Raw genomic sequence first — 10,763 nt, 5'->3', positions numbered from 1 at the left:
TCTAACCTCATTATAGTAAATGGATGACGAGTTGGCTAAAATAAAGCCAGCCTGAGGGAACTCCCTGGAACGTGAAGATTCACACTGTGTGATTAATGCCTGGTGAGGCCACAAATACTGAAAGCAGCTGCTGAACGTGGAGAGTGTCAAGCAAACTCAACCCCTGCTCATGCTCCAAACATGACACCTGTAGCAGTATGCTCTGTCACAGAATCATAGAAGGAGTAAGGTTGGAAGGGACCACTGTGGGTCATCTGGTTCAACCTTCCTGCTTAAGCAAGGTCATCCCAGAACACATGGCACAGGATGGTTCTTGAGTATCTCCAGTGAGGGAGATCAACAACCTCTCTGACAACCTGTTCCACTGCACAGTCACTCCCACAGTAAAGAAGTTTTTCCTCATATTCCAGGGGAACTTCCTGTGCATCAGTTTCTGCCCATTCCCTCTCATCGTATTGCTTGGTACTACCAAGGAGAGCCTGGCTCCATCTTCTTGGCACCCTTCCTTTAGGTATTTACACAAATTAATGAGGTCCCCTCTCGGTCGTCTCAGCCAGCAGTGTGCCCAGGTGGCCACTGTATCAGGAACAGTGTGGCCAACAGGTCCAGGGAAGTGATTCTGCCCCTGTACTCAGCCGTGGTGGGGCCACACGTCGAGTACTGTGTCCAGTTCTGGGCCCCTCAGTTCAGGAAGGATATTGAGGTGCTGGAGCAGGTCCAGAGAAGAGCAACGAGGCTGGTGAAGGGGCTTGAGCACAAGTCCCATGAGGAGAGGCTGAGGGGGCTGGGGTTGTTTAGTCTGGAAAAGAGGAGGCTCAGGGGGAGACATCACTCTCTCCAACTACCTGAAAGGAGGTTGTAGCCAGGTAGGGGTTGGTTTCTTCTCCCAGGCAGCTATCAGTAAGACAAGAGGGCATGGTCTTAAGCTCTGCCAGGGGAGGTTTAGGTTAGATATTAGGAAGAAATTCTTTACAGACAGGGTAATCAGGCACTGGAATGGGCTACCCAGGGAAGTGGTGGATTCTCAGTCCCTGGAGGTTTTTAAGATGAGACTGGATGTGGCACTCAGTGCCATGGTCTAGTAACCGTGGTGGTAGAGGATCAAGGGTTGGACTTGATGATCTCAGAGGTCCTTTCCAACCTGGCTGATTCTATGATTCTGTGATTCTTCTCGGGGCCGAACAGGCTCAATTCCCCCAGCCTTTCCTCAGAGAGATGCTCCAGTCCCCCAGTCATCCTCACTGCCTTCCACTGCACCCACTCCTTCTTGGGTGCCGAAGGATTTTGGATACCTGCAAACCAAAACCACCCTGAACCTGGCTGGGGGCTCAGCGGTGCGCAGTGAGGCAGAACCATCTGCTCCCATGTAAAAACAAAAAAGTGGTAGGGCTTTTTCCCTCACAAAACCCGCACGCCCGAGACGCGCCCACGGCACAGGCGCGCCCCGGCGGCACCCGGTGCCGGTGCCCGCCCATGGGTCGGCCAGGGCAGGGCAGGGTGTGCTCTGCCTCCCGCCGCCGCCGTTCACTTCCTGGTTCCTCCCCGCGGCCGCTCCACCTCCTTCCTCGCCGATCCCGCGTAAGGGGCGGGCGGGCGGGCGGCGGAAGGGGGGGGTGCCGTTCCGTGCCGTGCCGCTGCCGGCGCGGGGGCGGCGGCGGGGCGCGCCGGACCCGCGGCGGCGGCGGCGGCGGCGGCCAGTGGGGTAGGTGGGTGCGACTGACAGCGCGGGGCGGGGGGACGCCGGGCAGGTGTGTGCGCTGGCGGAGTGGGGCGGGAGTGGGAGGCGGGAGCGAGAGCCGGGGACGGGAGCGAGAGCTGGGGACGGGAGCGAGAGCCGGGGACGGGAGCGGGCCGCCGGAGCGGAGCGGCGCGGCCATCCCGCCGCCGCCTGCGCCGCGCCACCAGCTGCCCCCTGGCCCTGCCGCTGTCCCCGCTGTCCGCGCAGCCCCCCGGCCGTGCGGGAACCGCAGGATGGCCCCGCCACCCGGGGGCCGAGCGGTGCCCGCATCCCTCCGCGGGGCCCCCGGCAAGGGCTGGCGGCGGGTCGTGTCCAGCGGCGGCGTCTCCAGGGCTTCTGGCATCGGTCGGGAAACGGGAGGTGGGCTCCCGCTCTCCCCTCGCCGCCGTCCAGCACTAGGCTTTAAATACTGCGAGGCTAAACACGTTAAATAATACCGGGCTAAATACGTGGCTTAGGTCTGCTCCGCGGCCTTTCGGAGCAGCGTTGAGTCCCCTCGGTAGGAAATTTAAACTCGAAGTCTCCACTGTTTTCGTCGGTGTCCTGTGACTTGTTAATGGATTGCAGTGATGGAACGGGGTCCTGTAATCTGTGCGTGCGTTGCAGCGATGGGACGTGTCCAGCGAGTAGCTGGACAGCGAGTGGAGCTCACCCTCTCGCTTTGGAGGTGGCCGCGGTCACCCGGCGTGTGACTGCACCTGTCCGATGGGACCATCGGCCGGGTGTGACCTCGGCATCGGGAGTAATCTGTGTTGAAACCATGGCGCTGCATTGTTGAGGGTTTAGTTGAAGTGGATGTTGAGTTACATGGCAATAGGAAGCGATCTGGACTTGTTTAGAACAGCAGCTTGTAAGTATTACTGGAGTAGTTCTGTAAAGTAATTTTTAAGAAGCAAGAGTTCATGATGGCTCATTAGAAAACAGTCTTCAGGAAAACAGGCCTTGGGGAGGAGGAGGCAGCAATCTGGTCCTTGGCAGGCTCTCCCGCTGCCTGTGTGCCATTGAGGGACACAGGATGGACACAAAACTTGTTTAGGTTTCTTTCCTTTGATCCTAATTTAGAAAAGATAAACTGTGTTTTTCAGTGTGCAAAAGAGTGATTTTTTGCCGGATTCTTGACAGGGCAAAGGTGTGCAATGTCAGATCTGTAAGGAAGGAACCCAAATTCGGATGATTGTTCTGATACAGTGGAATCACTGACTGGCGGGTTGCAATGAGTGACTGCATTGGGTGTCTGGTGGTGTAGATAGCAAGGCATTAGTGAGTACCATGTTTTTCTTTGCTTAATGAAAGCAACAAATAAGTCTTTTGAGCAGTGTTACAGGCATTTTGGTGATAAGAGTCATCATAAGAGGAGCCATGCCATTTATATGTAGTTAAAGATGCAGCCCCCCTGTGCAATAAAGAGCTGGTCCTTCAAACACTATGACTCTGTCAGCGTAGCTCTTGGTGCTGTCTCACTGATGCAATAGTGTTTGTCATACCAGCGGGAGCTGCTGGTGGTAGGAAGATGTGTCTGACTGAATGCTCATTGAGATTTAGAAGGTGCGACCCAGAAGCTAAGTGCAGTTGTAGGTTTATAAAAGGGCAAATATAAGGTCTGCCTAAAGGCCAAAATATTTGTTGCAACATGGAATACCTACTGAGTATTTTTGTGTATGTTTCTGCTTCCTTTTAATTTTCATTTTAGGTGGTGTAATTACAGACAAGGGTGTGTATTTCAGTTTGAAATTGCTTGTTTGGTAGTAGACAAAAATACACAAATGTAATTTAACTATCGGAAGTAGGTTGCAAGAAGATGAATGCTTAATTCCTCAGCAGATGCATGTCTGCTGTGCCCAAGTACTTATGTGTCTTTTCTGGGCAGCTCCCCTTGTGTTAGCAAAGAAGAATTTATAGTCTTCAGCAGTATGTGTGTATCCTGGGCAATGGTAACTCAGCTTTGGTGAATCTTTTTCATATCTAATATGAATTTACTTTTCTTGATGGGTAGATTGCTGTGCATCTCCCAACAGAACAGAAGCTAGCAGTGTCTCATAGTCAGTGCAGTTTAAACCCATGTGTTGCGTTTTTTCAGGAAAACTTGCTCGTGGAGCAATGAAGCTTTATTGTGCAGACATTTCCCATATGTCTGTAACGGGGGATCTCTCCTGTAGAAGAGACTAGATTGGCTCCCACAGTGGTGTCAGTCTGAAAATGGCTTGGCTGTAGCTCAGCCAGTCTCTGCAGATGTTAGCTGGCTGAGCTTACACTTTTCTCTGGTCCCTCTGCAGTGTAGACATGACTTTTTTCTTAGGGTGATATTTGGAATACAATTGTTCTGCCTTCCTGACAGAAGACAGCAGGTAACGTAAAATACGACATGATAGAATAGCATTTTGTCAGTTTTTATTTTCCCTGTCCTGTGCTTAGCTGGTTGAAGAAAACTAAGTGTGAATGATTGCACCTGGAACATCGTATTTGACTTGTCCATGTAACTAATCAGAAGCTTAAGGTTGTACTAGAGAAAATGAGAAGTTAAAGCTTTCCTAATTAGAGCTGCATGTTTGAGTTGTGCAGATAATAAGAAAAAAAGATAGCCCTTAACTTGACTGGAACTGCAGTGCAGCAAGTCTGCCAGTAACACTTTACACATTGTCCTTTTGAGAGGGAGTCCAAAAGTGCGAGCCAGCTTGTCTCTGCAGGCTATGGGTGCCAAAGACCTCCCCACACAGCAGCAATTTCCTGCTAGTGGGTGCAAGATGTTACAAATAAGGTGCAGCCAGGTACTGGCTCTTACTGCATAGGAGCACTGGCATGTTAACTCCTGTCGCTTGCTCCTGGCTGTGCCCCCAGGGTGGGGGGTACTCAGGAGTGCTTTTGGGGGCTGAAATGACAGATTTATCTAGGCTTGTAGCCTCATATCTCTTTGCCCCACCAGGTTACAGGGTGACCATATAGAACTGGTGCTGCTATGGGAGAAGGAGTGCAAGAAAAGGGAAAAAAAAATAGCAGAGGATAGGGATGGGAAGGTACGGAAATAAGAGGGAAGGCTACAGCAGCAGAGTTCAGCTAGAAAAATGTTGGGAAATGCTGTTCCAGGAGCAAGTAAAACAGCACATAAAACAAGGACACGGAAAACTCACTGTTAATACCCGTGGACAACAGAGGAATGTTGAATGAGAGGAAATGCAGGGCCCTTGTTGATGTTTTTGCTGCTGGACTGGTGTTTGTGAAGTTCAGCTGTGAGTTTTGCAATAATGCAGAACTGACAGGGGTGACCAATCTTAAACGTGGTGCAGCATGCAGAAGTTCAAGCAAATGGACTCAAGCTGAAACAGTATGAGTGAATAAAGGTAGGGTAAAGTACTATGCTATTTAAAAAAAAAAAAAAAGACATATATAGGCCCAGTGGAAAGGCAGTAGTACCAAAACATAGATACAGAGAGTGCTATAGCAGGTGATAAAGAAAGGTAGTAATGTGATATACATCTTTGTGTTCTTGCAATGACTACTTGAATTACTGATGTCCAATACAGAATAGAATAGATAAGTAGCATATTATATTTTGTAGTAAGTCTAGGCTTGAACTCTCAGTATTTAAAAGGATAACAAAATTAAGGTTTAGACATAAAAATTGTATTTTTTATGGAGGCAGGGATCCCTTCTGCTTGCTGATGCAATTGTGAGCAAAACTTAGTTTGCCAACTCAGTTGTCCTTTGCTACATTTCAAAAGCTTTAACATGCAGCAACTTTGGACCTGCAGGTTTTTCCAGTTCTCTGAAGTAGCAGCATAGGCTTCTTGTAGTCATGATTTTACCTTCAGACCTTTGCAGGATAGAGGTGATAATTTTTTTGGTCCCTGTGTTATTTTTGTGCTATTTTAATGTATGCTCTGTGTATTTTCTGTATTTGGTTTAGGTATCTGCTTAGGTGTAGTATTTAGATTTAAAATCTAAATGCCTTACAGACTTCATACCTGTGTCTTACCTACTCCTGTGTGGTAAGGAAGAAGAATAAACTACAAGTGGGGGAATAAAATCAGGGAGAGTGAGTGACATGCTTGGGAAGGGGTGGCTGTAGCAGCAGCAGATGAGAGCCAGATGCTGCATTAGACCATCTTGAGTGAAAACGTATGTCTGATAGTTATAAGTGCTCTTTCTGACTTGAAAGATAGTATTTAGAATATTTTTTTTGTACCGGAGTGATTCTGCCAGCTTATTATGATTAAAACTTTAAAGCTGCAACTCTTCTGCTTTGGAAGATATATTTCTTTTGCCATGAAAGTTATGTAGCTTTTAAAATAGATGCTAAAAATAATACTAGTTGTATAGATAAACCTTCCCCTTTAATTTTTGTCTTTCTTTACAAAAAAAAAATTGATACAGGACAAATTGTGAATTTAAATTCCCTTAATCCAGGGGTTTGCTGTTTTAAGTCTTGAATCATCATCAAAATTGCAAAGCTATCTAGAAGACCAGGGCAGCTTCCTGTGTTTTGTCTCTCATGAGGCTGTGTATTCAGGATAACTGCAATGCTTGGGAAAGCATGACATCCCCATCTGTTGTTTTCAGTTTCCTAGTGCAGTCCCTCCTGCAAGATTGCTCTTTCCTTCTGATGCTTAACTCCAGATAGGTTTGTATTTGTATGTTCAGGATTAATATTTCTCTTTTGACATAGGTTAAGTAGCTTGTATGTATTTAGTCTTATTGGGAAACTGTAAGATTGAAGTGATAGAATTTCTCTGTTCCCCTTGCAGCTCTGATAGGGAAGAAGTTACATTATTTTGTAATGGTTCATACTTAATGACAGTATTATAAAGTACCTTCTGTCTCTGATCAAAGCCTTATTAAGATCACTAACTTTGTGATCAGACCAAGTGAGATCCAAGTCTGACCTCAGTCTCTGTTGCCCTTGTGATTTGTGTCCTGTTCCTAGATATTGCCCCAATTTTGTCACTCATCTATAGTGGTCCAGTGTTTTTGTACCTTGGACAGTAACTACATTGTCTTTGCTCTCCTTTGCTCAAGCTGGCAGCTGACAGGCCTTTTAGGTGGGGGTGCAATCACTTGCCAGATAACTCAGACTCTTAGGTCAGTTTTAATTGCATTATCATTTATTTATACAATACATATCTATTAGTTAAACAGAAAGGATGCAGACATTAACCAGGAAGCTGTTACTGTCTGCCCTGAGAGCGCATACCACAACCATCAGGATAGGGAAACCCCTATGTAGGTGTTGAGAAAACATGGCCTTATTTTCCTTACAGTTCTAATGCAATTCCTCTGGCACTGTTCAAATTGCTTCTTGTCTGGACTGACATAAATTAGGGCAGGACTGAGGGGTTTCTGCCCTGTGTGGCTGCATCCCTCTTGAGCCTGTCACTCTCAGCCCAATCCAGGCCCTCAGGATAGAGTTTCCAGATCCTACAGGCACCTTTGAGGTAATTTCCCCCTCCCCTTGCTCTCCTTAGGGAGGAGTTCCCTTGGCGTATTTGTACTTCTATTCAAATGTGTTCTTCAGAAATGCATGACTTCAATTAAATCTTCCCCTGTATTAAGATGCTTCTAATGAAAATAGTAAGAGTATGATTTTAGTATGATCCATTTTTACTAAGATCTTGTTCACGCGTGGCCTCTTCAAAATAAGAAATAAATTAAAAATAGAAAATATTGATTCATCAATAGAAAATTATGATTCATCAAAATAGTTAATGATATAAACAGTTTTCTAAACTCTGACTATAAAGCATTGTTATACATTCTCTTATTCTCTTCATGTATAGAAAAATATTATAAAAGGGTCACCATCTGGTTTTATGTGCTCTCTTTTCCCCTTTTCAAGGGAGGTAATCCAAACCTGTGCATTTACCCTCAGGAAACATGAATTTATTTTAAGCCTTGTAATTTTTTTAAGATTATTTTTAATAGAAATCAGCATGTCAATTATATTAAATCTTTATGCCGTTTTTCTTCAGCATGGGAACTGAAACTGTTGAAATTGCATGACTTCAGGAGCCAAAGGTTTCAGGGGAATCTTGAGATATTTGTGAACCTCTTGCTAAAAGCATATGCATGGCTGGTAATGTCGTACTTAGGCTGTAACTATATTCCTTAGTGTAGCTGGAATTTCCAGAAGAAAAATGAAAAAGTATCTGTGGTAGGCACAATCCTGTTTCCTCCTCCTGGGGTGTCTGGAGTAGGGCTAGCAGCACTGACTTTGCACTGTGATCATTTGATCTGAGTCATCGGGTGTCCTGTAAGCACAGTGTTAATTTTTGTGCCCAGTTCTTCCCTATTGCTTTTGCCATTTTAACCCAAGAGTAGGTTTTTATCTGTTTGGGGTTTTGAATCAGGATCAGGTTTGTTTTGTTGGTTGGTTGGTTGGGGTTTTTTTAACCATGTGTAGAGTCCTGAAAATATTCCAATGGAGGTACAGCTCTCTATAGCAAATTTGAGCCTGCTAATAATAGGCTTGCTTTTTTTAGCTGCCTTTCATAGACCTGTTAGAAATGTCCCATTGACCCTCCAGAGTTTTGTAAACCAGAGGTTGGAAACTGCCATGCTGATGGATATCTGGATGAATCTGCAGGAGACTGCCAAAAATTCTCAGCATAGCTGGGCTGTTTCATTCTGCTCCTTCTGATCAGATAGGCCTTGCAGGAGCCATTAGGAAAAAAAATATATATACTGATATTCCTTTATTATTATCCCTGCTAGAACTTGCTTTGGCAAGTTTTGATAAGCTTGTTGTTAGATTTCAGCTGTATGGAGGTGTGACAGGAGGGGGAAGCATAGGTAAATATCCTGTTAGAAAGCACACTTCCTCGCATGTTTGTTGCAAAGGAAGATTAAATACACAGTGTTTTAATCAATGCAGTTTTATGTACAGAAAAATGAAATAAACTTAAAAATGAACTCTTGCAGTTTCTGTCTATCAAGTGGAGTTTGTTGGTTTTATTTAAAGGGACATCCTGTCCTGCAGATCTAAACTGCCTACTTTAGCTGTCATGAATATAGTATGACTAGTTATGTATGTTTGCTTCCTTTTGATGATGATTAAAAGTTAACTTTAGTGTTGTCAGCTCTAAAGATACTCTGTGTGTTGTAAAAGCTGTTTGGAGTATGCTCGTTAAAGTATATAAAAAACCAAACCAAGTACCTTAAAAAAATGTCAGTGATCTGCCCCGGTCTCTCTTTTTTCTTTTTTTTTTTTTTCTCCCAGAATTGTTTTCGTGTAATTGGCTAAACTTGAAATTCATGTAGTTTATCATGGCTAGGCTTCATGAACAAAGATTTGGGAAAGGCTCTATCCACATTTGTTACAAGCATGCTGGTGGCTAATAAGGCCAATACGAGATAGACATGACCGATTGCAAAAGGCACAGCAGAAAGACTCCTTAGGTGGTATATTCTGCAAGACACGGTTCTTTCTGCATTGTCTTTTCTCCTCTAGAGTGATTCTGCGTGCTTTCTCAAAGGAAGCAGCAGCATTATAGATGATGTGTCTCCAGGCCTCCCGATTTGAGGCCAGAGTAGACCAGTTATGTTGATCAGTATCGCCGAGGCTGAGATGTTGTTTCAAGGGAGTCCTTGTATCTTTTCTTTGGGGCTCCTCTCTTGTGGCAGCAGGTGGCAAGTTCACCATAGAGCAGGATCTTAGGGAGGCGGTGGTCCTTCATCCTTGAGACGTGTCCTCCCCAATGCAGCTGTGTTCTCAGTAACATGGCCTCAATACTTGTGATTACTGCTTGTTCTAGAACACATGTATTGGTCACATAATCTGACCAGTGAATGTTTAGGATTGTATGGAGGCAGCGTTGATGGAAGCATTCTAAGAAACACAGGTGGTGGCGGTAGATGACCCATGATTCGGAACCATATAAAAGAGTAGACAGCACAGTGGCTCTGTAAACACTGATCTTGGTACTTTTCTTCAAGTGTTTATTTCGCCGAACTCTTTTATGGAGTTTTCTGAAGGCACTATGTGCCTTTGCTAATCTGTTGTCTATCTCTCCGTCAGTCTTACCATCCGAGGAGATGAGGTTGCCTAGGTAATTAAACTGCTGGACTGATTTGAGCTCTGATTGGCCAATGGTGATATGGGGATGATGGAAGACTTCCTGAGGAGCAGGTTGATAGAGAACTTTTGTGTTCTTTAAGCTGACTTCCAGCCCAAAGAGCTCAGCAGCATCTGCAAAGCAGGATGTTAAATGCTGCAGAGCTGCTTCTGTGTGGGCCACAAGGGCGGCGTCATCAGCATAAAGCAGCTCCCGGACAAGATGGTTTAAGGTCTTAGTGTGGGCCTTCAGTCGCCTTAGGTTGAATAGGCTTCCATCAGTACGATATCGAATGTAGATACTGTCCTGATCCTCGAGGTCTGCCGTGGCCCTTTAGAGCATCATGCTGAAAAAGATTGTGAATAGAGTTGGTGCAAGAACACAGCCTTGTTTCAAACCATTGGTAATTAGAAAGGGCTCAGAAAGTGCATCACCATATCTGACTTGGCCGTGCTGATCTTCATGAAGTGAGATGATCATTTTAAGGAACTTGGGGGGACATCCTAAACGCTCCAAAATCTGCCATAGACCTTTTCTGCTCACAGTATCGAAAGTCTTGGTGAGATCAACAAAGGTTACACAGAGACCTTTATTCTGTTCCCTACACTTCTCTTGCAGTTGTCTGAGAACAAATACCATGTCTGTGGTACTCCTGTTGGCTCTGAAACCACATTGGCTTTCAGGTAGAATTCCTTCTGCTATAGCGGGTATTAATCTGTTCAAAAGTATTCTTGCCAGGATTTTGCCAGCAAGGGAGAGCAGAGTAATACCACGGTAATTTGAACAGTCTGATTTAACTCCTTTTTTCTTATACAAAGTGATCATCATGTAGTTTATATGACAAAATGAAAATGTTACCTTTTCCTGAAGTTCAGTGTTAATGGACTTCTAATAAAGGAAATGGTTGCAATGTACTAGTAATACTGTAGTCTTGCAAGTCATACCCATGTGCTTTTGACTTCACTAGCATAAGTAATTATATG

At 45.1% G+C, this 10,763-nt stretch overlaps 1 protein-coding gene across 5 annotated transcripts in view; it reads left to right on the top strand.

Moving 5' to 3' along the window:
- The first annotated feature begins 1,611 nt into the window (after positions 1–1,611).
- ZDHHC3 (zinc finger DHHC-type containing 3) overlaps positions 1,612–10,763 on the top strand; it is a 35,465-nt gene continuing 26,313 nt past the window's right edge. For 4 of the 5 annotated variants that reach the window (XM_027675630.1, XM_027675633.1, XM_027675632.1 and 1 more), the window contains exon 1: positions 1,612–1,702. The gene's annotated coding sequence lies outside the window, so the exon portion shown is untranslated. Of the gene's footprint in view, positions 1,707–10,763 lie in introns of all 5 variants that reach the window. The other variant, XM_027675631.1, reaches the window with a different exon arrangement.

This window comes from Neopelma chrysocephalum, unplaced genomic scaffold (assembly GCF_003984885.1).
Source record: "Neopelma chrysocephalum unplaced genomic scaffold, ASM398488v2 Primary Assembly neopelma1_26, whole genome shotgun sequence".
NCBI classification, from domain to species: Eukaryota; Metazoa; Chordata; class Aves; order Passeriformes; family Pipridae; genus Neopelma; species Neopelma chrysocephalum.
The sequence above is the reverse complement of the archived record's forward strand: the minus strand, read 5'-3'. Positions and strand labels throughout refer to the sequence as shown.